At 29.7% G+C, this 14,761-nt stretch overlaps 1 protein-coding gene across 1 annotated transcript in view; it reads left to right on the top strand.

Annotated features, from left to right (window-relative positions):
- LOC113519004 (cubilin) overlaps nt 1-14,761 on the top strand; it is a 256,728-nt gene that overhangs the window by 118,288 nt on the left and 123,679 nt on the right. The gene's annotated exons all lie outside the window — the stretch shown is intronic.

Genomic DNA, 14,761 nt, shown 5'->3' with positions numbered 1-14,761 from the left:
CACTTGCTTGGAAATGAAAGGGCGTGCAATCGGACCTTCTGTTAATTTTGGTAAATAAGCGATGCGTTCGGTTTAGTATTCGAACACAACAGCGGAAAATGGTTTATGTAATAGTTAAAATATATATTTTTACGCTAGGCGCCTAACGAGCTAGGCAGAACGAAGTAGGTAGCTATATCTTAATGTAGTAATACGCTTGACTTGAGCTAATTTACTTTGCTAACTGTTATGACCTCCTGAGAGAAGGATATTAAAATTAAAAGCCTATTAATACATAGTTCTTCAACCGACTTTAAAAATGGGGGAGGTTTGCAATTTCGTTTGTATGTCTTTATATTTGTTACTCCATTCGTCTTCCTCTCCGTCATTTGTAATTTTCAGATTGATTCCATAGAAAGTTTAATAAAATCGGTTGAGTACTTTAGTTTTTATATTAAGATATGTATTTAGTTTTGTTCCCTCAGTTGCCTCTTGCGCAATTTTGAGGATAAAATGGGTGGTGAGTGGAGACACATAGTATACTTTCTACACAATATAAAGTAATAAGTAATAGATAATTTGTTTTATACAAGAATTAGTAACTAATTATATTACTATAATATAATTTATTGATAATAATAAAAAAATAATTAACATCCTTTTTATTTCGAAACTTAAGATATAGTAATTATCTAAAAAATAGTAAGTGCTAGTTAATGACGCAGTTGGCAATCGTGTCGGAATTTTACGTAATGATATATTTAATAGTACTGAATATTCCTTACATTAAACTTTAAAGGACACACTTAAATTAATTGCCAATTAAATAAAGATGAGAATATTAATGACACGAATTGTAATGTTTAATTGACATCTCTAATTTTGTAACCAAAAGTGGAATACGAAATACCATGTTATACTATATAACGTTTTAAGATACAAGAGTGTAAATTTTAAATTTATTGTCATAATAGAAATTCAAATTTATTATATTTTGGAAATATTATGATTGATATACATTGAAAGACTGGAGCAGCGTTACAGTCTCTTACAAAATGTACGTTATTTTTTATAAAACAGCAATATATTTAATACTACTGCTATTACAATTAAATAAGTCGTAATATAGAAAATTCTTTAATTTTTTTATTTCAATTTAGTAGGTATTTTTTAATTTTATTTACAATTATACATTTTATCCGCGTCTTTGTCTATGTAACCAAGTTATGTTTACTGACACTTAAGATTAAATTAGCCTATATCTTTCTTCATCCCATATAGTACGTATATATCAAATTTTACAGTAATTGATTAAGCGGTTAAAGCACTATAAGGTAACAAACAAACAAACAAACAAAACTTACTTTTGTATATTTAAAGTATTAGCAAAGATTACTTGTATGTATTTAATTAAATTTATTCAATAACACTTTAAAATGTATATGAAATTATTAATTTATTCATTATTTTGTATTTATATTGTATGTATTATATTTAATATAGTTTGCAACTTATTACATATTTTAATATATGCAGTTGTCAATAAAAATATCACAGACATACAGAGAATTCACAATATCTTATCCATACTTATTACTTTATTGCGCAGATGTGAGACGAAACTATGTTAAAACTTTTAGCCTTTCACCATTACCTTTAGACCTGGGTGCCAGATCAAATAGTAAACTCTAGAGAACCGAAACTTTCGACATGCGAGATTAGATCGGATTGTTTGAAATATAAGACTTTACACGTATTCAACTATCAGGTAATTTGACTTATTTTATGTATAGAGTTTTAAATAAATTCCATTCATATGTATAAATCATTGTATTGCATTTCTCACAAACAGAGGTTACAAAGATATTTAAAACACTTAGCCAAATATCTTAATTTTTTATAGCATATCTATTTAGGGTCGGCGTATATGTTTGTCTTTCCCATTCATCTCTATAATTAATTTCTTTCTATTCCTTCTATTTTTTGTACCTCCATCTATAGATATGACCATCTACAATTCATCGTCTATCAATTCAGCCATTCTTCAATTGATTGTGAAGGAAAGAACTAGTGTAAAATTACCCTTTAAAAATGTCGGCGAAGTCGGTCAAGTATTTATTACTATACCTTTTTTGTGGAAAAGTACAAGTATTTTTCGAATGTTAATATCAACGTTCATACTCAATATTTTTATTACCACAATCTCTTCATCCCTGCGCATCATATATCCATATCAAGACAAGCAGTTACTTATCGACTTCTCTTTACTTGTACTTTTAATAATTATTGGCGTTACTTGCTGAATTTATCTTATATACTTATTTTCCATCTTACAGACATCTACAACACATTTGTTATAATTTACTTAAAATTTGTGATAGATAGACACACCACTTTATTCTGTTTTACTCAATGAAATTTTTTAGTTAGCACATTTTTGCTGGAGCCCATTAATTTAGAAAGATAATTAATGTAAAATTTTGTTCAAATATATTTTTAATTTTTGAAACCAATTCCATTAGCGATACATCGGTAAAGCTTAAAGTGGTATTCTCGGAAACTTAATGGATATGAACACTTTAAGCAAACGACAGCAATTTCTCTCCGGTCTAAAAATGAGCTAGATCTAGTGACTTAAAGAGGATTCAAATATTTTTATTTTTATTTAAAATACGTTCTATTTATCGACTCATGCTAATTCTCGATGCAAATTTGAATAATGAAATACATTTGCAAATAGAAAGGTGCCGTTCCTAAAGATATATTTTTCAGCGTTTTTTTTTTCTTTGAAACTACTCGGAGTGCCAAAAGCTGAATAATAAATATTTTTCCGTTTTGTTTTCTTTTTGAATTCTATTCATAAATTAATTTGGCATTCATCCATTTCACCATAAATATATTTCAATATCGAAAAATGGAAGAATAAAACGAAATTCGTTCGTTTAGTAATTTGGCGATATCTTAGACAGAAAAGTATGGAGTTCCAATACCAAATTTTATATTAAATTATTTGTTGGTCTATTGCTTATGATGTGATTAAACGACGTTCTGATATATTGTGTTATATTTTGTTGATTTATATTTTTTATGATATTATTATACAACAAATAACTTATCCTAAAAAGGTAATTTATTATCAAGCTAGTCATATTTTTTTATCAGAAATACAAAATATGTCTTCTCATTTTCTAAAAAAAAAGTTAAATTTTGTTGCCTATTTACTGAATAAAAAAATATCCTGTTATTTTAAATTAAGAATAGTATCTGCGATCCCAATTTCTTGTTTATTTAATCGATATCTACCGTTATTTGAAGTATAATAGAAAATAAAATAAAAAATATGAATTCAAATAAATATTTATTACACAATTTATACTACTAAATACTGAGACCACCAAATGTACCTATTTAATTTTAATTACGTAAACGCCCTTTACATTTTTGCCTAATAAAATAATTCTATAATTATTTGAAATATTTCTTGGACTATTTTTATCTTTCCAATAAAGTTAATTTAAGTGATTTTTATAAATAGAAAATCTATTTTGATGAATTAATTAATTTAATTTATTAAATATTTAGCCATAATATCAATAACGTAACCAAATATCAATTTTATCACATAACAACGATGAAGTTTCTTTACTTTAATGACTCATTTTAATTTAAAATCCAGCGACTCATTAAAACTTGGAAAGCACTATTGTAAAACTCGATTTTAAACGTAAGCACTATTTTAGTTCGAAAGTCGTTCAAACATTCACATTATTATGTAACAAAAAGAAAGAATGAAATATTCTGAATGCATTGTATTGTAATATCTGAGGATGTAACGATACAATGCATATATAATTATAGTATTGATTGCAATAGAAGATATACAGTATTGAATATTGAATCATGTTACAATATGCATTATTATGAACATATCATAGTCTTGTTTTGACTAATAAAACCCAGAAGTTTGCAACTTCGAATTTCAAACCCGAATGGTCTTGTGTGTATCAATTCACAAAAACTTCTAATTTTCTGATGATATTGAAAACCGTTATTAAATATAACTTTTATTAAATTAAAGATACAATGGTTTGAATTCTACGTCTCGTAGTCAAAATATGCTCAGCCAAATACGGACACGTTGTGTGTTACCTACATCACATTAAATCATGTAGATTACCATAGGCATCACAGTGTATTCTATGATATCGATACTGTTCATGTCCAAATGACGATTATTGCTTCCCATCAGGTACATCGTATGCCTGTTTGTCATGCTAAGTTGTACAAGAAAACTACTGGCTTTGAAATGGAATATAAATGAAAATGAAATGGTAACCGCGCCTGCGCTAACAGTATACGCTGGCAGTAAAAACTACTGACTCTCTTACCATCCTGACGTTTTTTTTAGTACGTATAATTTTCAGAAGTTGGAAAACCAATAAATAGACCAATTCTATATGGCGTATCAAAATAAAACATAAACCTGTTATAGCAGTTTTTGCGTGATTCCGGAACAAATATACAGACAAACAAAAATCCTAAAATATATAGTTATTATTCTTTTTGAGACACCTCATAATAGAGACATTGTCTAGTTATAATTTTATTAAATTATTAAGATACGATATCGCAACTACATCACAATATCGTTGTCGTATCATTTGTAGTAATTGTACGAGTAACAGCCGCTCGGAAAGCTTCCGTTTCGCCTACAGCCAACTACAGTACGAAATGACCATTTACAGAAGACCCGCGACATCCGATATACATATCCCTTCCGTTGTTTAATTCACCACTGTCCTAACCAGTTCAAGGGGTCTATCTTCACTGGTACAATGACATTCCGTTTCGGGACGAAACCGTTTCCCCACTCATTATCGTTAACAAAAGGGTTGTACTTGATTTACATTTAATCGTAGTGCTAGACTATTGTGCCGCCGTTTAACGTCCTATTTCACTCTTTCAATATATATACATATACCTGGATATTAATTAATCAAGTATTCATTACATTTCAATAGCATTTCCAATCACTATTCACTAAATAAGGGGTGAATTGGACTGACTGAAAGGCTATATCATGCGAGTGTGTATAACGTGAAGGGACGGAAAGACAAACATTCGACCTTATGAAAAGCGATGATTTGTGTGAGCCGTAGGCCGTGCAATATAGAACGTATTATATCTATTGACAAAAGACGGATTACATACTTCCAATTATGCAAAAAGCAGAATGGAAACGTCGGAATGAATCGGAGACGTTATATCTCGCGTCTCCGTGATCTTGAATACGAAATTCTATTTTTCATTTCTTTCTGACCGGGAGATAGCAACCTATCTTCGGTGTTTCATAAAACATTTTGTACTTGACAAGACTATTATTTTTGGAGGGGAAACAAATTTCGTCTTTCCTTTATAGATAGGTATCGACTTTTGTCGTAACGTTCTGAGGTATTGTTGAAAAATCATATACCTGAATTGGTTTTAGAAACCAATATCACGTTAAATTAATAAGTTTTATTGTATGTTTTTTTTTTAGATAATTTAGTTACAGTCGAAGACTAGAAAAATAAATTACAAGAACATGATTGTATATATATACGTATAAGGAAATAATAGTGACTCTTTATATAAAGCGACCTGTATTATCTAAATAATTCCTTTAGTAAGTACAGGTCATAGTGTATTATGTGTTTATGTCTAAGTAATGGTTATCATTTTCAAATATACCTATGGACAACTTGATATAGGTGTTCATCAGTTTATTTACTATTTTGAATTGCATAATATTAGTATTACTTTTTACTTTGACGATATTGCAAGTTCTATTATATTGTCAATTTTATTCAATTTGTCGAGGTTATAGATTCAAATATTATTATTTCTTATATAAAAACAGTTTCATTATAGTTATCTAAGTTCAAATTATAAGCTTGAAATATTGATTAAAATTGACAAGAGATGTAACGAGCCCAGCAAAATTATGTAAAAAAATGTTAAAAATAATGTGAATAAAAATATTACGTAACGTACTTACGTTTGCAACTTAAATAAAGTAGTAACTCTATAATGCAGAAAGTAAAAAAAACTAATATTTTCCTATTATAATATGGGAGCATCACTATCCTTAGTTGAGCTTATAAAATTGCTTGTCTTAAACCAAACAATTTTCATTTACGTTCATTATTGAATATAGGTCTTCTCCAAGCAAGACAAAGGGAGAAAATGCAATATTATCTTTTTAGTTTGTTCATATCTTTTTTTTTTATTTCTAACTATCCGATTTCAAAATACTTTATGTTAGAGTTGTATGATGAAAGCAAAATAGTAAAACAAATAGATTCCGTTCACCTGATGTAAAATTAAAAAGAACAAAAATCTTGAAAAATTTCCGAGTACAAACGATTCCATCCTAAAATACATCGAGTGCAGTTGGAGAGATATATCAGTGCATTTAACGCTGATATTCCCTTGTGCGCTTTCGATAAATATGTCTACCATTCTAGACTTCATCGGGGTATGTTCCTCTTCGCACGTTCTGTCTGTAGCAGAAAGAAATTAATTACGGACTTAATCGTTGTTCTAGTTCGAACGCCGATATAATGGAACGTTATACTTTAAATTATCGTTTAAAGTATCTACTTAAATATCGAATGCAAAAAATACAGAATGGATATTGTTTAGTAACGGTTTTTTTTGCGGAGCATAATATGCCAGTACTTTATATATTTATATAGATACCTGATTTTCTTTCCTTCAAAATGAGAATCAAAAGGAAACTGATTTAGCTCTATTCATACAACATATCCGTCTTACAGTATGAAAAATAAATACGTAATATTATTGAATACTTGTTTAGAAATAGAAACAGTATTTTACAAAGATGGAAAGAAAAATCGGTTTAAAGGGTAGGATATAGCGTGAATTTACAGGGTACAGAGGAATAACACCTGAGTCCTCAGGAATGGCAATGTATCATGGGCGAAACAGTATATTCTATTATGTCCATGATACTGCTCATGTCTATAGGTGATGGTTACTACTTTCCATCAGGTGGGCCGTCAGCTTGTTTGCCATTATAAGTAGTATACTAAAAAAAGAAATAGTATATTACAAAGATATCTTAATCTTAAAAATAAAATGTTGTTCATTTTAATAATAATGTATTATTAATATAATAATACATTATTTGTCAGTAATAAATAGGTAAACTGTTAAAATAAAACACCACTGAATTTCAAAAATCGTAAAAGAAATTTATTGTTCATAAGTTTCTTTTTCAAATTTATTTTGGAAAAATACTTAGGATATATAGTGACAAATATCTTAAGCGTTCTTAACATGATTATTACTAATTTAATATTTGTATTATTTAATGAAATCTCCAACATAATATACTTAGTTACATAGTCTCTGTAGAATAAAAACAACAAGAGACAGAATAGCAATGTATAATCTAATAACAACGTAGGATCAGTAATTTAGCGACGTAGCTAAAGCTAAGGGAATATACATTTAACTTTCTTTACGTTTCGAGAATAATTTAATTCTTGTAAATAGATCTAAATTTAAATGTTATCATGAAGACGCGGTAGTAAGTAAACTTAATTATAACATTACAACTTTTTATGGTTCCGCTCTGGCTTAGTGACTCGAGTAAAACTTCTTGGAGTAATTCATTTTCTGGTCTTAAAATATAATATGTATTAATTTATTCATATATTAATTAAGAGTGTCATGTCTTAGTGGTTTTTAGCTCCGACAAAACATGCCAGAGGTCGCGAGAAAAATTTTGGACGACACGAAATTCATTGTACGTCTGTATCATTTCGTTTTTTTTTTTTTTTTGACTTCATAGTGAAAATTATAATTCAGATTAATTTGGTCTGTTTAATATTGTAAAAAATATATATTGAAAAGATTACAAAAAAAATCTCAGTAGAGAAGCAATCGGATAAAAAAAAGACAAGTCATAAGTAAGAAATCAGATAATACGTGATTTTAATATTATAAAAAATTCTAAATTAAAATTATGCACTATATACATTTTCATCCAGCGATGACTGCCAGTTTTTCGTCAGCCTTTTGAGATTACCACCATATTAAAATAAAATAGTCCAAGAGACTGAGGTGGTTTCTTGCTATGCTGAAATCAAACACGAACATCTGCAGCAAAATATGCACAAGTTGAGCACTACGTATACGTTTAACGTTACAAAATCACTGTATATAGTTTAAGGTATGATGAAAATAATATATTCGAATAAGATAAAAAAAAATAAGGAGAAAAGAATATTTCACTATTCCTTTAACTATCACTATGTCTGTGACATCAATGACAAGTTATAATATTATCCTAAATGGTTTTTAATTATTTAAATATTGTATAGAATATCTAAAAAACATTATTAACTAACCGAAAAAAATATCTGATCAAAAAAATTTTGTGACTTATTATGAACCAATACTGTTTACTTACTCTTCCCTTTCGTAACATTTACTCCGGTGCAAGTAATTTATAATACCAAAACAAACCCTTTAATGTTGGAATATACGACTGTACCCCGCGGGTGCCATTTTTCCTCAGCTGCTATCCAGAGATTGCGATTACTTCATTTTGGTAATCCCCTTGCAGGAATTTAATCTTCGTTCGTTTACATTTACACTAGTCGTAGATCGTTACTTTAACTGACTGTTATGTTTGCTGGTAGCCTGAGACTGTTCTCTCTCTCTTCTATAAAAATGTCATATGTTAATGTTTTGATGTATATTATATACATAATAATGAAAGTAATTTTGAAATTTCACAAGTTTGGTCATGTTATTCTTTAATTTTCACTAATTATAAATTTACTAAATAGTATTTGTCACGTTTTAACTATTTGTTTGCTACGTTTTAACTATTTTTGTAATTTTTAAGAGTCTATTGCGTAAAAATGGATATAAGGCATTTTTTACGCACACTATGTAACAACTATCATTATAAGTGGAAATCGTTACCAAAATAGAAAAACATTATTATAGACAGTACAAAATAAATACAACATGCTTATAATAGTCTTATGCTTAGTTGTGTTCCGATTTGAAATAAAATTTGTTTTAGAAAACATAGTAAGAAAAAGACAGCAGCAGTATTTATTATATACATATTATTATTTCGACAACTAAACACATCAAGCAATTGCCACAATACTCGTGTAGATATTAATCTAACAGATTTCTTTGAATACTACCACACAATAGTCTTACCATTTCTAATATCTGGCCAAAGCTCGCCTCATCTGGCGTCATTAATTAGAACTAATGACTGAGATAAAAATACTTCCAACATTCCGTCGTTTCATAGCGATGAAATATTATGACCGTAACTTGATTGTTTTTCCCGTAATGTATCTATTGTATGGTCCATTTTGTGGACTGCAGTTTACCAATATAATTATTTGTTACTAGCTTTAACCTGCGTCTGCGTGCCCAGGTTCACTGATGTTCACTAACTGGGATAAAAAGTAAGTTATATCATTGCATATACTATATATATATACATGTATATACTATACTATACTATATATAATACATGTATACCAAATTTTATAGTGATCGGTTAAGGTGCTAAGGGGTAACTAACCAACTCCTTTCACATTTAAAATAATAGTAAAAATAAATATTTAATCAATTATTATAAATAGAATTATATATATATATATATATATATATACATATATATATATATATATATAAATATATATATATATATATATATATATATATTATATTGCTATATACATTATTTTTAGAAAATAGTTTTTTCAATCAAAAATAGCCAACACTATAAGTGTGTTAGGTGTAATTATAATTGAAAGAGGAATGAAGTGTTGTAGGCAATTAAAATATACTTTATACAAAAAACACATAATGTCATTTTAAATTAAAAGTCTACAATATAATATCTGTTATATTGTATAGACTTTTACTATATAGAAAAGAGTCCGTAAAGCTATCGTTGTGTATACAAAGCTATAGTTAATTTTTCCTCATAACGAAAGAATATCTACAAAATCGATATGCATCCATCTCTTTTGAAAGATAAAGCCCACCGGCAATGGAATATTCGAAACTCGGAATATGAACAATTTTTGAATAGAACTTTCTCGCTGTAGGCGGCTTATGTGATATAGTTACCTGCAATTGGACTTCGAAAAAGAGAATGCAAAGAAACTATCGTCTTTTTAAAATAAAATTGAAAAAGATTTTACAATTCTTAATTCATTTCTATTCTGTTTATGTATTATTAGATATACATATTATGCGGTTACGTCGCCAATTTTGACACACTTTAGTAACTCGTTTAAATTAAAAGTTTGTATTATGTATATTGTATATTGGTCCCATATTTGCGAATTTTTTGGTTCACAATATTTGGGATCCAATTTTTATGAACCAAAAAAATTGCGTGTTAAAAAGTGAATTTTACCTGCAATCACAATTCCGCGTTGTAAATTCATATACACAATTGGATTTGCTGTTTCTTATAACAATGTCTACTAATATCTAATAATAATTGCTATTCAGAGACATAATACTGCCAATATATATATTAGGTGCGCCGACTCGATTTAATCGATGAAAAACTTCGTCGCTTAAAACCGTATCTATGTCTATAACTTTGTTCATTTGCATTAAATATTAAATGTACTCAATGTATAATTATATGTTCTATTTTTTTGGTTATAATATATATATATTTTTAGATATCGTCGTAAAAATAATATCCCCAAAATAATCCATACTTATAAGTATACCAATCCAAACAAATGTTGATAGCAAACATGAACACAGACGAAGTAAAAGCTATTGTATTACCAGTCGATCCACAATAAGGCTTTTAGTTTTGTGGAGATGTCAACAGCAATAAATTGTTCGGTAACGTGAGAAGTTCAGTATATTCATGAGCAGACTTGTTTTATAGAACAAGGCTTCATTACCGTTCCTACAAGAATTCCCTTTGATAGTTTTGTGCATAATAGAGTTGTCTAATAATCAAATGTATCGATCAATAATCGATAGTTTAATTATACGCCACAAATAATATAATAGTCGATTTTCTAATGTGCAATCGATGATACATTATTATTAATTAGTAAATATTTGATTATTTTTGACAAATCGTTTATGAGAATAATGATAAAATATATAATAATAAAATCGATAGTACAATATAACCGATTATTGACAATTAATCGATCATAATTGATTAAGTTACTATCGAATAATAATATAATTAGTAGTATCAATAAAAAGTACTAGAACACTACTGTCGGGTGTCTAAAATACTGTTTCGAAGTATCTATCAATACAATTAATAGTATTACTAGAATATTAAAAAAAAAAACAATTGTAATCGGTGTAAATGCGTGTAAATATAAAATTATTATCGATATCATCGATACATCAGTCGATATTTCGATAAATTGAAAATCGATTCCTAGACAACCCTAGTGTGTAATAAAAACAAACCGGTTAAGAACGATTGGAGGCCTACCAAGTCTAGATTGATCATAAAAGCACCCCTGTAAAAGGTATAGCGAAATAAAACGTTTTGTGCCTTACGTAAACACACGCTACGAACAGATATTAAGCTCGATTGAAACATTCCAACTAAAGATATTATTCTTTATTTGTTTTCATTTGACTTCTTATTATTGTAAGGTTATTTTCCCTGATTTGATTGTTATTACTGAATGATATGAAATGAATTATATATATTAGCAAGTCGCATTAAATGTCATAATGTTATAAACTGAATTGTTTTTTTATCGTATAAAATGTTTAATAATTAATTATTATTAACTGGCTTTTATCCGCGACTATCAGCTTGACCGGATTATATTCACTGACTGGTATAAATGTAACCTATACTCATCTTTATCCCCATATAGTATGTATATACCAAATTTCATAATTATTAGTTAAGTCGTTAAGGCACTAAGATATAACAAACAAACTTACTTTCACATCTTTCTACTATCGTACGGCTCTCCATCGACAGGGAGTTAACCCTCATACTCTACAGCCTAGATGGTCACCATACAACGTGGTTTATGAGATGTTTTCTCCCATAAATACTCAGGCTATGGAATGAGCTCTCTACCAAGTTTTTCTAAGAGACTACAGCATGGGGTTCTTCAAAAGAAGGGTAAAAAGGTTACTTTAGGGTCGACAACGGTAACGGCGCGCGTAATACCCCCAGTATAGTAGGCGTTCATAGGCTACGGAAACCGTTTACCATCAGGTGGGCAGTATGCTTGTTTGCCACCTTAGTATAAAAAAATAATTAAAAAAACATTTATAATTTTAATAACTATTTCTAGTAGTGGTAGGCCTTTATTAATGGATAACAGTAAATAGCAAAACCCTCTGCGTCTTTATATATTGTGCTATTCTATATCACGGTATACACTGAGGTACCGGTGAAGGATATTTTTTAATGTACGATAATAGGAAGGTAACCCCGCATGAGCTATCTATAAGCTAGCGAAACACCAGTGAGGGATAATAAGTAAGAATGAAAAGGCAAGCCAGTTAGCCTCTCCTGGTGAATATAAGACCTGGAATTTAGCACGATAGTTTCCAGAAGGAATCGCAAGTAGATAGACATGACAGAGTATATTGCTAGCAATAGAATTAATAGTCCGCATTAATAACAATCCTTTGCCCCCCTCTAAATTAAGGATTTTAGATGAGAATGAAATCAGATTAGTTGATCTATCGTGACAAATTTATAAGGAATTAACCGCGACAGTTTCCAGGTATAGTACCATATAACTCGCTCATACGCTACGGCGCATACGGCTTTCCCCATGGGGTTTCACCCGGCAAGCGAAGAGCGCGCAGAGCGATCCAAGTCGCACTTTCCAGGATGATTTACCAGAAAATCTTTTAACATAACGATACGCACATGATCATGTGCGGCGGTTGTGACGGTTCGCCTATAGTACAATAGGTTTAATACCATAAGTACATAGAAAAGAAACAGGGGTTCCTATGGGTGACCGCTGCGAAAGCTGAGCTATTTAATATAAACAAACTTTAAAGTCAAGGTTCACAATAGTATACAGAGAAGACGTTACCATATATGAAATATTGACACAGATGGGAAACTCCTTTGATGTGTTTCCAAAGTGTAGTGGACGTCACAAGAAAATTAAATAAATTAAACAAAAATATATTATATTTTATATTAACCAAATTATAGTTTACCTTTTTCTCATCAGGTGTAAAAAGGATGCATACAACACAGTTTAATAAGGTTAATGAGAGCATTTAAAGTTTTATAAATTCGATAATCAATTTAATAGAAAATACCAAAATACGTTAACATATAATTAAATTGAATTTAAAGAAAAGTTCAGTTCGAATAATAGGCTAAATCCGATTATTGAAATATCTACCCTTCGGTGACATAATCTATGACGTTACTAGGTGAGAAAAAAAAAAGAAAAAGAGAGGAGAGCCGGCAGATCGGCGGGCGCGCGGGAGTCGCTTTTTAGGAATTGCGCAATGAAAGAAAAAAAAAAAAAAATGGCGCGGGAGTCGTGTTTTAGGAACTGCGCAATAAAATAAAAAAGATAACTGGGATATAGAGCTAGGAGTGACTGGATCTATGAAGGGGTTTAAGATCTTAATGTATCACTATCGATTAAGAGTATGAAAAGAGTCAATGGAAGACTGGAGAATCCGGTGAGCTTGTTCCATTTATTACTACGTAGTTAGATTTTTGACTGTGATCACAGGCAAAGTTTATACTTAATATTTTTCCCAACAACTATTAAAATACGTATTTAATCGAGTCCATATACCTTTAGGTAATGCGTATATCGTTAAATGCAATCACATTTGAACAAAGATCTACATCAATATAATTTACGTAATAATAATACATACTTACGTTATTCTACTCATATACAAAATTCAATTATATGGCTATTTGATAGAAATTCCTCGATTTGACTCAATATTCTAATTGTCCAGTTTTGGCAAATACTTATTGAATCAACTATTAAACTATTATAATACTAACTAAATTCATATCTAGTTACTATAAATTATTTATTTATTGAGGATAAATAGACTGAGGTGGCTGTGGTCTGGTCTCATTGCTGGGGAAACAACCATTGATGAGACAGAGATGTTATTGAGTGGCGACTCTGTATATGCAAGTGTGGTGAGGGCTGCCTTCATTGGTTGGAGTGACTGTTTTATGTGTATTATGGGGACTCGGTGGGTGCAGGAGTTTGGGGCCGTTCCTAGTGGCAGTCTATGGGGAATTGCCTGTGTTCAGTCGTGGATTGGTGATGGTTGAGACGATGATGATGATGGAATAGTTGTATTTATTACACTATTACAGTGTTGATTTGGAACACCTGCTTATGCTTAACGTCTCATGGTAAAGTGTTTTCATACCATTGCTCGGTCGACTGTACTAATGATTCTTTTGTATACTTTTAATTACCCATGATTACATGTGGGAATTTGTTTTACACCAGATGTACAGAGAAACAGCTTAGATGTTGCAGGTGATTTTATGTGAATGTATTACTTTTAATACATTATTGTGTTAGTAGATAAATTCATGTAACGGTGGGATGGTTATGGTAAATAAGCCTGTATTGTTTAAGTAGATATTTCGTCTTGATTTATTATAAACTTTAATATTGATTTTATTGTAGTAAACAAGCTGATAATAACAATTCTGTGTGTATTACTGGTTTCTAATAATATTTAA

Source organism: Galleria mellonella, unplaced genomic scaffold, assembly GCF_026898425.1.
Source record: "Galleria mellonella isolate WM207_F2 unplaced genomic scaffold, CSIRO_AGI_GalMel_v1 utg5358, whole genome shotgun sequence".
NCBI lineage: Eukaryota > Metazoa > Arthropoda > Insecta > Lepidoptera > Pyralidae > Galleria > Galleria mellonella.
This window is presented reverse-complemented; position numbering and strand designations above follow the sequence as displayed.